We start from the raw sequence: 13762 nt of genomic DNA on the forward strand, positions 1-13762 counted from the left end.
GATACATGACGGCGCCCCCTCTTCCTCACTATAACTCACTCACTACACTCTCTCCCTTTCTCGCTCTCGCTCGCACTCCCTCTGCCTGCCTTGGGCTTCGTCCCGCTCTGGGTCAGACATGTGAGTTCAAACTCATCCGTCAAGTGGCTGGTGCTATGGGGCTTAATGGATCGACATCGTCTCGGTTTCGACCTGCTCCTCCATTGTACAATCCATAGGCTAGTTGTGTTTTGGTGTTGTCATTTATCATTTGATTTGGTTTTGATTGCTCGTTGCTCGCCTCGGTCTCGGCCTAATAATTGTTAACAAGTAAAGTCTATTTAAGCCTTGTTCGTGGCTGTTGTTGGTGTTGTTGTTTTTATTGCTTTCGCTTGGCTTGTGTTTAATTGGTTCACATGATTTGTAAATTAAACAATTGCGGCGTATGTAACAACCACAAATTCTAATTGAAAATTGAGCATGTCGAAAGCAGTGTGAGCTTTGACAGCTCTAATCACTTCCCCTCTACCTTTTGATCGAATGGGGTGCAAACAATTGTTGTGTAATTAATGTGGATGTTATCGTGTATCGTGTATGTCAAGGTTGGAATATCGCATGCTGCAATTGAATTTGTATATAAATCCATATATGTCTATTTAGGCCAATCTTTGATTTGAGATTCACATATTTTGTAAAATCTAATAAATGGGTCGTATATGTGTCGCATATGTGTGGGAAAGTGGTGAATGAAAGTTCTTTGTTTAAGATCTGATCGTCTACAAAGTAAATCTCAAATTTGTAGGTAAGCATTGCCTATCCACCCTTTAGCGTTAAGGGTTATTATAGCATTTAGCATTAATACTTGTACTCATATCCCAGAGCAGAGATCGACATAATCTTGTACATATTTATCTGCACAAAAACTTTTTTGTGGTTTTTTGACCGGAGCGAGTTGTTAATCTCTGTAAAGCAAGATAATGCCTATATATAAAATGTTTTTCTAATTTGTATATCACATTTCTTACGCAAATGCTTGGTAATACCTTGAAACCGGCTGGTCGATAGATCGTATCATGATTTTATTATACCCATTCTTTGCAATAGATCTGAGTTATTTGGGTCTAAGCTGTCTTGTGCTTTTGCTTCAGTGCTGCAAAGCGCATTGTGTCCGGCATGCAATCATCTCGTTTGGCATTGCAATTGCGCTTGGCTGGCGGATGGGTCTTTTAGGAGGAGTGGTGGAGTCTGGTTGTCTCTTATCTGTGCATGGCCTGTGGCGCAAATCTCTCTACACGCAGCGGTGCCCCCAAGTGGCGACCTCTTGCGACTGCATAAGTTTTTCGCTCATTACTGCGGAAAAACTCGATCCAAAAGATTATAATTGATTAAGATGAATCAGCGTTGCGGTCAAATGTTTGATGGGAATATAAATTGTTTGTGGTTTTGTGTAACGATGCACTTGGACAGCAGGCAGAAATTCCAAAAACAACTGAAGATGAAAAAAAAAACAGTTGGCCCAACGAAATCAAACGCAACATTTAAAGCTGACTGCGCCGCTGGTGCCGCCTGTTGATGATGCGACTGATGCTTAGGGATTGGAGCTGGCTACGCCGGAGCAGTAGGGAGTGGGGGCATCGTTTGGCTTCAAAAGTGGGAAAGCATCATCAGCACAATGCCAAAATGCCACTCGGCTGCAAGGCGGTAAATCTAAGCCGTGGTAAATAAATCAATCGCACTGCAAATTTTCTTTCTGCTGCGTTTGATTTTTCGCTGCAGTTGTTGTTGTTGTTGTTTCTGCTGCTGCTTGTGGTGTTGCAGCAGCGGCGGCGGCGGCGGCTGCTGCTGTGGCTATTGATGAGCGGCCATCAATATTTGTCTAGTTCGAGCTGGAATGTGGCCCGGGCATACGGAGAGAGAGAGACTTGAGACCAGGAGATCCGCGACCTGGGACCCGGCCTAGTGTGAAGTCTTCGTCTTTTAACTTGACTCCATTGCTGATTGCGTGTGGCAAACTTCCTGTTAGACTTTGCAATTCTTCTCGTTTGGTTTGTGTGTGTGTGCCTTGTTGGCCACCCAGCCATAGACAAAATGTTGCACTTTTTTATTGCATACAGAGATTGAGCTCAAGGTTTGGCCAGCTAATTAAAGCCTAGCTGGCACACACAAACTAACACACACACACACACACACACACATATCTCATCAGCAACAGTAGCTCCATTTCAGATTGAATGAACTGCCCACGATTCGCCCACAGACTCGAAAACTGAAAAGTTGAGACATAATCATCATCAAAAATTGCACTCTGATTTGCTGGCAAAAAAAAAACTTTAAATGCGATAAATTTTCAAATTATATAATACTTTATTTATATAACATTTGCATTGACTTAATTGACAATTGGACTAACTGACTTGCCCATGGCGACTACTGCATCAACGATGACGTGTTGCGCATTGCCCGTTGCTCTCTCACAAAAAAAGCCATGAGAACTGTTTTATAAGGAAGCAGCAATAGGTGCAGGCAATATGCAAATTTCAAGCAGACTAGCAAATGCACTGCCAAAAAAAGAATGTGGACTTTGATATACTTATCTATCTATCTTCGCTATCTTCGTTGTAAGCTAAACAGATTAGTTAAAAATATAATTAAAAAGAAAATAAATAAATATACATTACCTACGTAGCGTCGTAGGCTAAGAGATGTCAGAGGTTCAAGTCCTTGTGAGGTTAGAAGACAAAAAATGTATAATACCAATGTTTTTTTTTATTTTTATTTAAAGAATACGTGTGACGCGCAGAGACAAATTGAATATATACATAATATTAAAGACTTGAAGAGTCCTTTATTTATATTTAAGTGGTTAATTTTTTTAAATTTGGTAGCTTTTATACTCTGGTATAAAACAAATGTGCTCCATTATTCTCATTAAATAAATTGTGTTGAGTATTATAAAGAGCTTGAATAAAAAAAAAATAGAATAAGTAACAAGTCTGGCAAACTGGCGACGCATGTGGGATGTTAAAGGTGAGGTTACAAGCAGCCAAAACCGACAACAAAAGCAACATATACTGAGACTGAGACCAATTCATAGCCCAAGCCCAGAGTCAACAACAGCAACAACAACAACTAGAGTTGAAGGCAGCTTGGTTGCTCGCGTTGTTCCCATTCCCATTCCCGTTGCCCCGTTTCCATTTGATTTGTTTTGGTTTGTGGCAAGCGTCGTGTGCCTTGCCACACATATGGGCACGGCGATGACAAACGGAGCGACTGAGCCCAGACAGACAGATGGATAGACGGACAGTTGGACAGACATTTAATTGAAATAAAGAAGTTTAATTTAGCTAAAAGTTGAGGTGTTGCAGTCTGTAACTGAAACCGAGAGCTAAAACTGCTGATGCTGCTTCTGCTGGTGGGCTGCGTGGGAACATCACCAATTGAGATTAGCTTAAGAGAAATAAAAACAAATGCGGCTCATAGGTGGCGCCAGCATGTGGGCTAAATGTGTCGCCAACATGCAACGCACTCAACTGCCGCCTGAAGATCGCATTATTACGACACAATTACAAGCTCTGAGGCGCCCCAATCGGCCTGGTGGTGTGCCTGGTTCGCCATGGTCCACCTTGGTCCGGTAATTGCAATTGAAGCGCAATCAATTACCTACCGGCTGGTGGTGGCTGTTAGGTAGTCCGTCTTCAGTCCGCGATGCTGTAAGTAAAAGTCGTCTTCGCTGGCCAACACCACCACATGCTGTGATCCGCTCGCTGTGGCTCTCGCCAAGATTTACTCGCTCGGCCTCACTTAAATGGAGCTCAGCTCGCCAGTTGATTGCGTGCAATTTATTAAGACGCGCTAACAAGACGTGTGAATGACCAAACCGGAGCAGGTCCCAGAAGCTGTACAGCTGCCACATCGTTGGTTAACTCCTGCCTGCTGTCTGTCCCCCTGGCATATAATTACACTTGGCTTTCCCGGTGGTGCTTTTATCTATTTGATTTGATTTTTATCTAGTCAAACGGTTCTTGTTGCAACAATAAAACACCTTTACAGCTTAAGAATTGATTGGCTAAAGGGAATATATGCTTAGCTAGTATAGAAAAGTTTCATTACCAAAAGAAAGGAACCAGAGTTTTAGTCATAACTGCATTTTACCTTCACTTAGCTGAATGGAAACATGTGCACCAGGTTAAGTAGAACCAGAAACTAACATTCCTTTCGGTGTTTAAGATTGCAACTGGTGGAAACATGTCCAAGAGTTTATGTAAATAGATGAATTTTATCTCATCGATCTAAAGTGTTTGATTCAAATTTAAAAGGAAAACAAAGCTCATATAACTTTCTGTTAATTCCAAGCCTGACGTTTCACTCTAAATCTCTTTAGGGTTAATTATAAATGGATACATCCGTCAGAAAGTCTAGGTGGGTTCATTGTGGTTGTTCTCTCACTTTCTAACACACCTCTTCTATAAGAATCGCATATCTATCTTTAAGCATCTTTGTAACTCTTCTGGTTCACAATCAGTGTCGTCTCCTGTTACCACGATTCACCCACGCAGCCCACAGCTTGTGTCAGTATCTCAACTGAGAAGCCTATTACTGTCTCATTCCCGACTCATTCAACTCGTTTAGCATGCTCACCAAAGGCTAATCTTCAAGCTGAGTGACTACCACGCTGGCTACTCGAGGGGCCATGGACTGCAGCTCCATCTCCAGCCCCGGAGACGACAACGACGACGACCGCGACCGCGACGACGATGACGACGACGACGGCGACGGCGACATTGGCGACAGGCCATTGTTTTGACTTATTGCTTGGGGTTTCTTACTGCTCTAGCGAAACAACAAGATTGATCTGTGTGCAAATACTTTTTTTTGTTTTTCATTCGATTTCTGCAGCGACTCGTTTGACTGCACTTGTTCGCCTCCGGTTATGCTGCCTGTGCCTAGCCCATGAGTTGTTAAATGTTTAACACGTGATATGACAAATAAATTACATATGATCAACAGATGCAGCTAAAAAGGAAACAAACGATCCAACGAACCAGCCAGCGAACGTCTATGACTTAATAAAAGCTTGTAACGATCAATCAGTTTTATGTTGTTGACGTTGTTCTACATTCATCATCATCGTCGTCATCGTCATCTGAAAGGCAGCCAACAACAACTTACAGTCCTATACAATATTTTGCGTCTCCAGGATCGATGTGTTTGCTGGTGGAGATTGATCTGATTGTAAATGTTGACTGTTCGTTAAGTTTGTATTTCCCATGAGTACAAATGAATGCATATAAATGTATGTTAAAAAAACAACGCTTTTTTGATATCGCCCTACTATGCGATTCTCAAGAAATTTAAGTAAGACTTTCTAGACCTGTACTTCGATTTTGAGTAGTATTTAATCAAATCTTAGACGTGCTTCTTCATGCTTTTTTCTTCTTCTTCACTTACTCTAACCCGCTATCTACTATTTTTTTTTATCTTTCAGAGATGTGTATATATACAACTTTGTGTGGCTGCTCATTTGTGGACATAAAATAGTCGTCCGTGTGTTTTAAAATTGTTGGGTAAGTACGTATTTAAATTTACTTAAATTTTTATATAAGTTATAATATATTTCAAGGGTATTTAGGTCTGGGTCAGGTGTATCTTCTAGTTTCTTACTTTTGACGTAAGCCAACTCTTTTTCCAACTCAGTTTTCATCTCGACCATCAGTTTTATTTATATAGCTGTTCACATTTATATACACCATAAAATCTTATATGATTTTTACCCAAAGCCCAATTTAATGATGTATTTGCTGTTCTCGTGTTTACTTTTCCTCGTCGGCGATTCTTGTGCCAGTTCCCATCTCCTGCCGAATATCGAGCAACAAAATTATAGAGCTCTCAGTCTGGATGTAAATTGGGTTTCGGGATGTTGTAGTTTATAGTTTATAGAAGATCACTTGCTGCAATAAGACACTTAAGACTGACGACGCCATTTGGCCTCGGGAGAGAAGTTGCAAATGCCGCCAATAAGCGATGCTTTGCATGACGAATAGAAAAACTAACCCAAAAGTCACGCTAATAGTAAATTGAGCTCAGTACCCAACACTCATAGCTCGAATGCACTATGCCAACACATGCCAGCTGAAAAGCAACACAAGAAAAAGAAGTTACCTTCGCAACGACGAGCTCTGTATGCCCTCACAAATTTCAGTAATACGATAAAGGAAAACCTGACCAGAGTAACTAAATCAAGAGAAGTTATCCTTACGTAAGATATAAATATAAGAACTCCGCTCTTGATCCATTTCGTTTTTGATCGCTATATACTCTACTTAAATTTGATCACATTTTATACAAATTGAATTAATATTTTAAAGCAAATCAACTTTTGATAAAATTGAGCTTGTTTCAGACTTAGCTTCGGCTGTTCTTCAGTCATATTTTGAGGTTTGAATATCGAAAATTGGGATTCCGGATTCAAAACGTTTCAGCTCAGTACGTTACATATTTTGTATCAAAACTGTAACACCCTGTTTGAGGGCATAAAAACAGACAAGCTGATACACAGCCCCCCAAAAACGGCGCATAGAAATTGCAATTTTTCATATGCATCAATTGACACCCTCTAGGCACACGTCGTCGTCGTCATCGTCATCGGCGTCAGAAATTTCCCAGACATTGCAGTTTTCGGAGTTTCGGATCGTGTGCTTGCTGCTTGCTGATGTCCAAGCGGAGACGACAACAACGACGACGGAGATGATGATGATGGTAAAGTGGATTAATGTGGCATGAAATGATTTGGTGAAATAATGCAGCAAGTTGAGTGTTGCACACTGGACACACGGCGTCTTGGATCACAGTTGGGACTTCAAGTTTTTTATTTTTTCGGCTCCTCACTCACACGCAATGGCCCACTCTAACGAGTTTTTCATTGGGTCTCTCACATAGCGGCTACCTGTACATATTTGTTGTTGTTTTTTTTTTTTTGCACAATTTCCATGGCCCGTATGGTTCTCTAGGCATACAGGGCAATTCCCATGACTTGATAACACAATTTGGTGCCAGTGATGCGGCAGAGACTTCATTTACCGCAAAGTGCATGTGGGTTCAGCGTGGCATCTTGGCCCAAACTCTTTGGCCAACTGGCTGCTGGTAGTGCGTGGTGACGCCGTTGCCTGTGACTATGTCCCGCGGTTATTACCACTAATAACAAAGCCACACAGCACAAGAACAGGTAACGGGTCCGTCTTTGGCATAGTTCCATACTCTGCACCACTGCATTTCTTGTTTCTTGGCCACAAATGATCACAGATTTGTCTACGCATCTTGAACAACGCCTCCCGATCGCCAGCTTCTCTTGTTCGCTTCTTGAGAATATGTAAATAGATTTCTGCACAGCATTTAGCAGCATTTTTTTTAAAAGTATTGTTATGGATATTGCTGCGACAATTATCGAGTAATTATCACAGATCTTATAAAATATGCAGCTATGGCGAAAATAACTCAATATCTAATTAATACGAAAAGCTTGTTGCGATTTGCATTTTTCCAAAGAAGGAGTTGATGGCAGCTAACATGAGAATATATAGTTGAAGCCTAATGGCAACTATTTTGTACATACTGTGGCAACGCTACGTGGATTAGCAGTACAGTTCGTAAAGGTTGCCAGACTGTTCAATTGTGTGAGAAAATAAGTGCTAATATTGCGAGTAGTCAAAAGACGACTAAATAGAAAAGAGAGGGACTAAATACATTATATTTTAATAAGACCTAGTTTTCGTGGGGCTAAAGGGAAAACCTACTTTTTATGGAACCCTGTGGCTGAATAAAATTTTCTTTTGAACTTTTTAAAAATGTATTAGAATTTTTGACACAAATTCGATTTAAGCATAATTACCAGATATACAAAATATGATTCGAGAGGCGTATCATTTTAGATTTTATTAAACTAGTATCTCCTTTTATTTATAGCTTTAATATTTAATAATGTTGTTTTGTACAGTTTATTTTTGAGCATTTTTCATGTAGTACAACATTTCCTTTATACATTTTTCACAATTGTTTTAATTTTTTTGTTTGTTGTTTTTTCATTAAAATTCCTCAACGACTTCGTGAGCTGTGCTGCCAAATCAGCACAACTCCCACACCATTTTGATGCCATTCAGCACCACGCGGCTCCACCACCACCACCAGCACCAGCAACGGCACCACCACAATGCACTTCGTATTTCGTGCTCTACATAATTCATCATCAATCCACACTGTGGCCAACTGCCACACTGTTGGCGTAGATGGTTGGCGATTTGAACAGGCAGCGTTTCCTGCGGGCAGCAAATAAGCAGCCAGCTTATGGGCAGCGGTGTGTGCGGGTTGTGTGGTGTTGCGGGTCTTGCGATATTTCCAATCAGGCAGCGTCGACAAAAATATTGGAGCAATTTCCTATGCAGTCAACGGACCAAAATGCTTTTGTATGACTTATTTGCCTTTAAGACTGCCGAGAGGGCTGGGACAATGTCCAGTTGGCGGCGGTTCTCGTTTTAGCCTTTTGCACCTACAACTTAACGCCGCCAACTATCGGATTGGAGCGGGCGATGGGTATCGATGCCGATGCCGTCGCACCTTTTGCCATTGCCAATTTAGCTATGCGCCGTGTTTCGTTTTCGTTTCTTCGTATGTTTCGCCGGTTTCTACCGATCCAGAGTCAACTTTGGCATGACTTTTCATCGCTGTCGATTGTCGTGATCAATTGAGAGCAATTTATTATGAAATGAGGGTGAATTATATGAATGAGCGGCATCTAGGCAACCCTCTCTCTCTCTCGCTCTCACTCTCGCTCTGTTGCACTGTTCGGCGCGTTAAGCGCCGCACAATTCTTTTGATCTTCAACCGGACTGCAGTCCAGAGAGATATCTAGTCAAAGACCTCATGAAAGATCTGTACATTTTCCAACTGAGAGTCCTGATGACTTGTTGCACTTTGCATTCAGTTTGAGTTGTGAGTGTGATTTTTAAAAGTGTTTTACATGGGAAACGACAACGATATCTACCGTGAACCCCCCACCTACCCGTAACCCAACGAAATGCAGAACGATGCCAAAGACGATCGAGACTTGAGTTTCACCAGTTGTTTTTGTTGTTGTTGTTGTAAATTGTCTGTCGACAATTATTTTATTATGCTGTCAACACTTAAATGTAATAATGCCAATAATATTGTTTTATGACAGTCGCAATATCTTTGTGGAGGCGCACATTTTTCGTGCTTCGGATCTATCTTGCAGTGGTTGCGGTTGCCTTGAGGCCTTCTACCTCATCTTCGGTTTCAGCACCTCCTGCGCCCAGCGCCTTTGCCTTGTCCTCGGCTCTTTAATGTCGGTCTAGTTGAGCCTCTTAGCTGCATTTCGGTTTCGTTTTAGTTGGCTCTTGTCCAAAGATAGAGGTCAGCCATGATTCGTTTGTCTGTGCTTCTCAGTCTCAGTCCCAGTCACAGTTCGCTTCATGCATATAGTTTGTTACCTCTTGGGTGATTTGGTGGGAATTCTAGTGCGCTGGGCCCCAAAAAGCTTACCATCGCCAACGTAGCAGAGCACTTAGAATGCTCGCATTGCTGTCTGTTTTATGGCCTCAACAAGTAATTGGTTCATTAGCCCTGCAGTTGGAACCGTCGTCCGAACAGGCAACTGAGGTAGTGGCTAACCAATTTGATTCTTTGGCTTTAGTTGGTTTAGTGTCTGATTTTAAGTAGTTCACAGTTGATTTGATTGCTTGCGCTCACCGTTGGCAAAAGTTCAAGTGGTTAAGGCCATGTTAACCCATTGGCTGTCTAAGAGCTGCGCCAATTTAATTTATACTACTGTTTTTCGAATTTTCACAACATTTATATGGCACTTACATTTTTAATGATTCCCAGGTAACTACACAAAAATATACCTTCGTGTGCCAGGTAAAAAGAATTGCAATTAATCAGGTAACACCTGAGCTTTTTAAAATCACATTAAAGCTTTTTTAACAATTGATTTAATATCAAAAATTGTTCTTTGAGTCAATAACCCAACAGACAAGAAATTTATTAACGCATTTGCAAGGGTATTTAATATTCGGCTTAACGACTAATTCATCATACGACTTATGCTATAAAAAAATTATTGGTAATAATTGACATTTTAAGGAATAAATTCCGCAAAAGCAGCCCCCTTTAAATATACCGTAGCTTATGTAGAAATATGGGTATTTAATAAGAATATTGCAGAAGGACGTTTCAGACTTGGGTGCTTCTTTTACGAGGTTCACCAGTTTAGCTGTCCACTAATCTCTTAGGTGATTGAGTCTGAGGGCATCAACAGTTCGCCTGGAGTTTTTCTGCATGTGCTCGGGTTCCGTGGAGCTGCTGGCTGGGAGCCAGTTCGGGTTGGTTCAAGTTTTTAAGTAACATGCATCAGGAAGGTCTACCTTCGGCGTTGTCTGACGGCTAACGGAATTTCTAATCGAACAATTGGCGCTGGGCTGTTCATGGTGGTGCAGGTTGTAAAGTTGTAGGCGAAAGGGTCGGCGGAAGGCCTGGCGCGGTGTGTGGAGCAACAGTTACTTGTTTTGTAGGCCCATTGTGTCAATGCGGCAATGACTGGCTATCAGCTCATGGCCATCAGAGCTGTGGAAACTGTTGAAGTTGCAGTTGCAGTTGTTGTGCTTGCATTGATATAATAAATAAATGTCCGTCCAGGCAACGTTCCAAAAAGTTGTTGCTGCCGTTGTTGTTGTTGTTGCTGTTCGCTTGTCGCTGTTTGCCGTGCATCATTCAGCCTCATTTCGTGCAGCTTTGAAGCGTCTCTCTTGGCATGGAAATGCGCGCGCGTTCAAACTAAATTGCTTTAAATTAGCTTTTCGGTGCTTTTTGGTGCCGACTGCCGACTGCTGACTGCGGCAACAAGTGGCCACTGGCTAGTGGCCTGTGGCCAGTGGCATGCCAGGCCAAGGCACAGGTCTTCATTTACACTGGACGATGCCACCAAAGCAACAATCCATCAATCCATCCATCCAAGCCAGCCAGCTAGCCAGTCAGTCAGACAGTCAGCCAGGCAGTCAGTCAGTTCAAGTGGCCGGGTCATCATCATGCACATCTCTGCACGTGTTGTGGTGGCGGTTGCCGCCACTTTCAAAAGGCAGCCGCTTTTCTTTGCGCTTTAGCCAAGTTTATGGCACTGGGCGAATGCAGTTACGGAATGCTGCAACAAAACGCGTGCGTCTCATCTCTCTCAGTTCTCTGCATTGTCTGTGCGGCCCATAAAACTCGGCAAATCTGCGTATTTCACATGTCAAGATTTGCAAGGCGCTGCCCGAAAGACCAAGAGCCAGGCCAGCCAGGCCAACCGAACAAGTGCAGACGTTGCTTCGCTTGACAGATTTATGGAATTTACAGCATTTTGCCAGAGCAATAGCAACAGCATCTCCAGCAGCAGCAGCATCAGCAGCACCCGGCGACTTGAATGCCTTCTTTACTTGTTTTTGGAATCATTTTGAGAATGGTTTTTTGTTTTTGTTTTGTTTTTCGTTTCGAAAATGTTCTGCGCGGGATCTACCGCAAAGGCAAAAGCGTTGCTGGGCGGTGGAGCAACTAAGCGACGACTTGGTGGCCAGCCGCGGCTATGGAGCAATTAAGAACAATCAACGAGATTTGATGGATTGAAATGTTTATTTCATCCATTCCAAATACCTGACGTTCCCACAATAAACTGCATGTGTACCGGGTATTTTGACCTACAATCTTATAATAGCCAATCGTTACAATTCGCATACCCTGTAAACATTAAAAAGGATAAACTACATTTCTGAAAATATATATGTGCAGTCAAAAGAAGGAATATTTGAGTGTATAAACTTTTTTATCGAGCAGTATCAGCAATTCAGGTAATCGTGAATGCATAAACTGTTAAAAAATGCATTAATAATTAAAAATAAAATATATAGCAACTTATGCTATTTTTATTACAAGCCTTAAATATCCTATATACTATAGGTCAAAATTTCCCTCCCGCATATCTCGTTCAAATCTCATCTGATTTGCACGAGGTTTGGTGCTTTGTTCATGGTTTGGCCTCTAGATTAATTTGGCATCTAAATCTGGCAATATTATTATTGTTTTCAGGTTTTGCCCGATTTGCTTCAAACTTATTTTCGTAGCCCGACATAAGAACTGAATGAATACGATTTGGCAGGGGTGTAGCCGCTAGTAATACCATAACTATATTTGCTGGAGCTAAATGAAATTTAAATTAAAGACAACCTCGGCAAAATAGATGACATAATCAATAACTTTATTGTTAAAAATGATGTGTGTGGTAGATTGATTTATTTAAACTCATTCTCGAAAGCTGCTGCTGCACGCTTATTTCTCATTTATTCCGGATGTCACCCACATGTTTTTAAAAACGATAAATTAATCAGCCTCGATTAGGTTAAAATTCATCTTTTATTTATGATATTTCTAAATTTTGATGCTGTTATTAAATACAGAGTCCTCTTAATATTATAATAATATTGATAACGATAATATGAATTCTGCTCTTTCTTCACACCTCTTTCGCTGGCTGCTGTTATATTTCTAATACCCAAACTCTTTTTCAACTTTGTTAATTGTCTTTCAGTGTTCTTTGTGTTTAGCGCGTGCTTTGGCCCCTCTGCTGTTGTCCACTGTCCAACCCTCCTTTTGGCCACTTAGCGGCACTTGCTTTTAAAAATAAAAAAGATATATGCGTATATATAAGTATATTTGGGAAACCTGGCCAGATGAAGAAAAAAAGCTCAAATCGCCCGAGGCTCAGAACTGGTAGCAGCTTGTGCGCCTCTTCGCCAGATCTGTAACAATTAGTGCTGCTGCCAAAGCAGCTGGCAACTGCTTTGTTTGACTTTTTCTTTATATTGTTGTTTTTTTTTTTTATTATCATTAAAAACTGCTTATAATTATTTGTAGAACGCGCAGCTTAGAGACTTTGACTCGCCCTGGCCGCCGATTTGAAAACAATTAAAATTTTTGAAAATGGTCAAGCCAGCAATTTTGGCCATTAATCAAAATTAATGCCACATGCGCTGCCCGAGGTGCCAGTGTGTTGGTATATATATAGTATATATGTGTGCGTGTGTGTGTGTGTGTGCCAAGTCAAAAGTTTTGGATGAGTTTCCGCATTGATTTGAAGCAAGAAGCAGCATATGTGAATCACGCGCTGATTGTACCACATCCAAATGAAAACCAATGCAAATTGCAAAAGAACTGTGCTGCAAAATGTTTCGTATTTTGATTAATGTTTTCCAATTTAAACACCAATTTTTGGCACTGAATTTACTGAATTTTCCGTGGTAACATTTTGTCCGATTGCCCCGAACAAATGTGCGCGCATCAATCATACGCCGTGTGTGCGCCCAACGTTCAACTGCACTTAATGAACTTTGTGGCGCAGTTAACGCTCATTAAAGGTAGCCACCGCCACTAATCATGAACTCATGATGGACCCAGGTTGACCATCAGTTGGAGCAACTACTCGTAGTACAGTTCGGTAGTCGAACTCTCTGCAGACTGCTACCAAAGTTCGACCCGCACCTGCTGGGTGTCTTGATTAATGATCTTTCGCATAAAATGGCCCTTTTTTGGGTTCGGCAAGCGTGCTTGTAGCTTTTGGCCAGGGCCTCTAACAAGAGCGGGTTAATAAACTCTTCTATGCTACATATATGGTAATATGTATGTTGCTTTTTTTTGTTTTTTTTTTTTGTATTTAAAGTCGTTTTCTATATAACTTTAACAGTTTCAT

General features: G+C 41.3%; 1 protein-coding gene across 2 annotated transcripts in view; it reads left to right on the forward strand.

Annotated features, from left to right (window-relative positions):
- LOC135430346 (uncharacterized) overlaps positions 1–13762 on the forward strand; it is a 169811-nt gene that overhangs the window by 25838 nt on the left and 130211 nt on the right. For both annotated transcript variants that reach the window (XM_064684982.1, XM_064684983.1), the window contains exon 2: positions 5465–5543. The gene's annotated coding sequence lies outside the window, so the exon portion shown is untranslated. The remainder of the gene's footprint in view (positions 1–5464; positions 5544–13762) is intronic.

Source organism: Drosophila montana, unplaced genomic scaffold (genome assembly GCF_035044405.1).
Source record: "Drosophila montana isolate Dmon_TW-CO22-7 unplaced genomic scaffold, ASM3504440v1 contig_3003_1, whole genome shotgun sequence".
Lineage (NCBI taxonomy): Eukaryota > Metazoa > Arthropoda > Insecta > Diptera > Drosophilidae > Drosophila > Drosophila montana.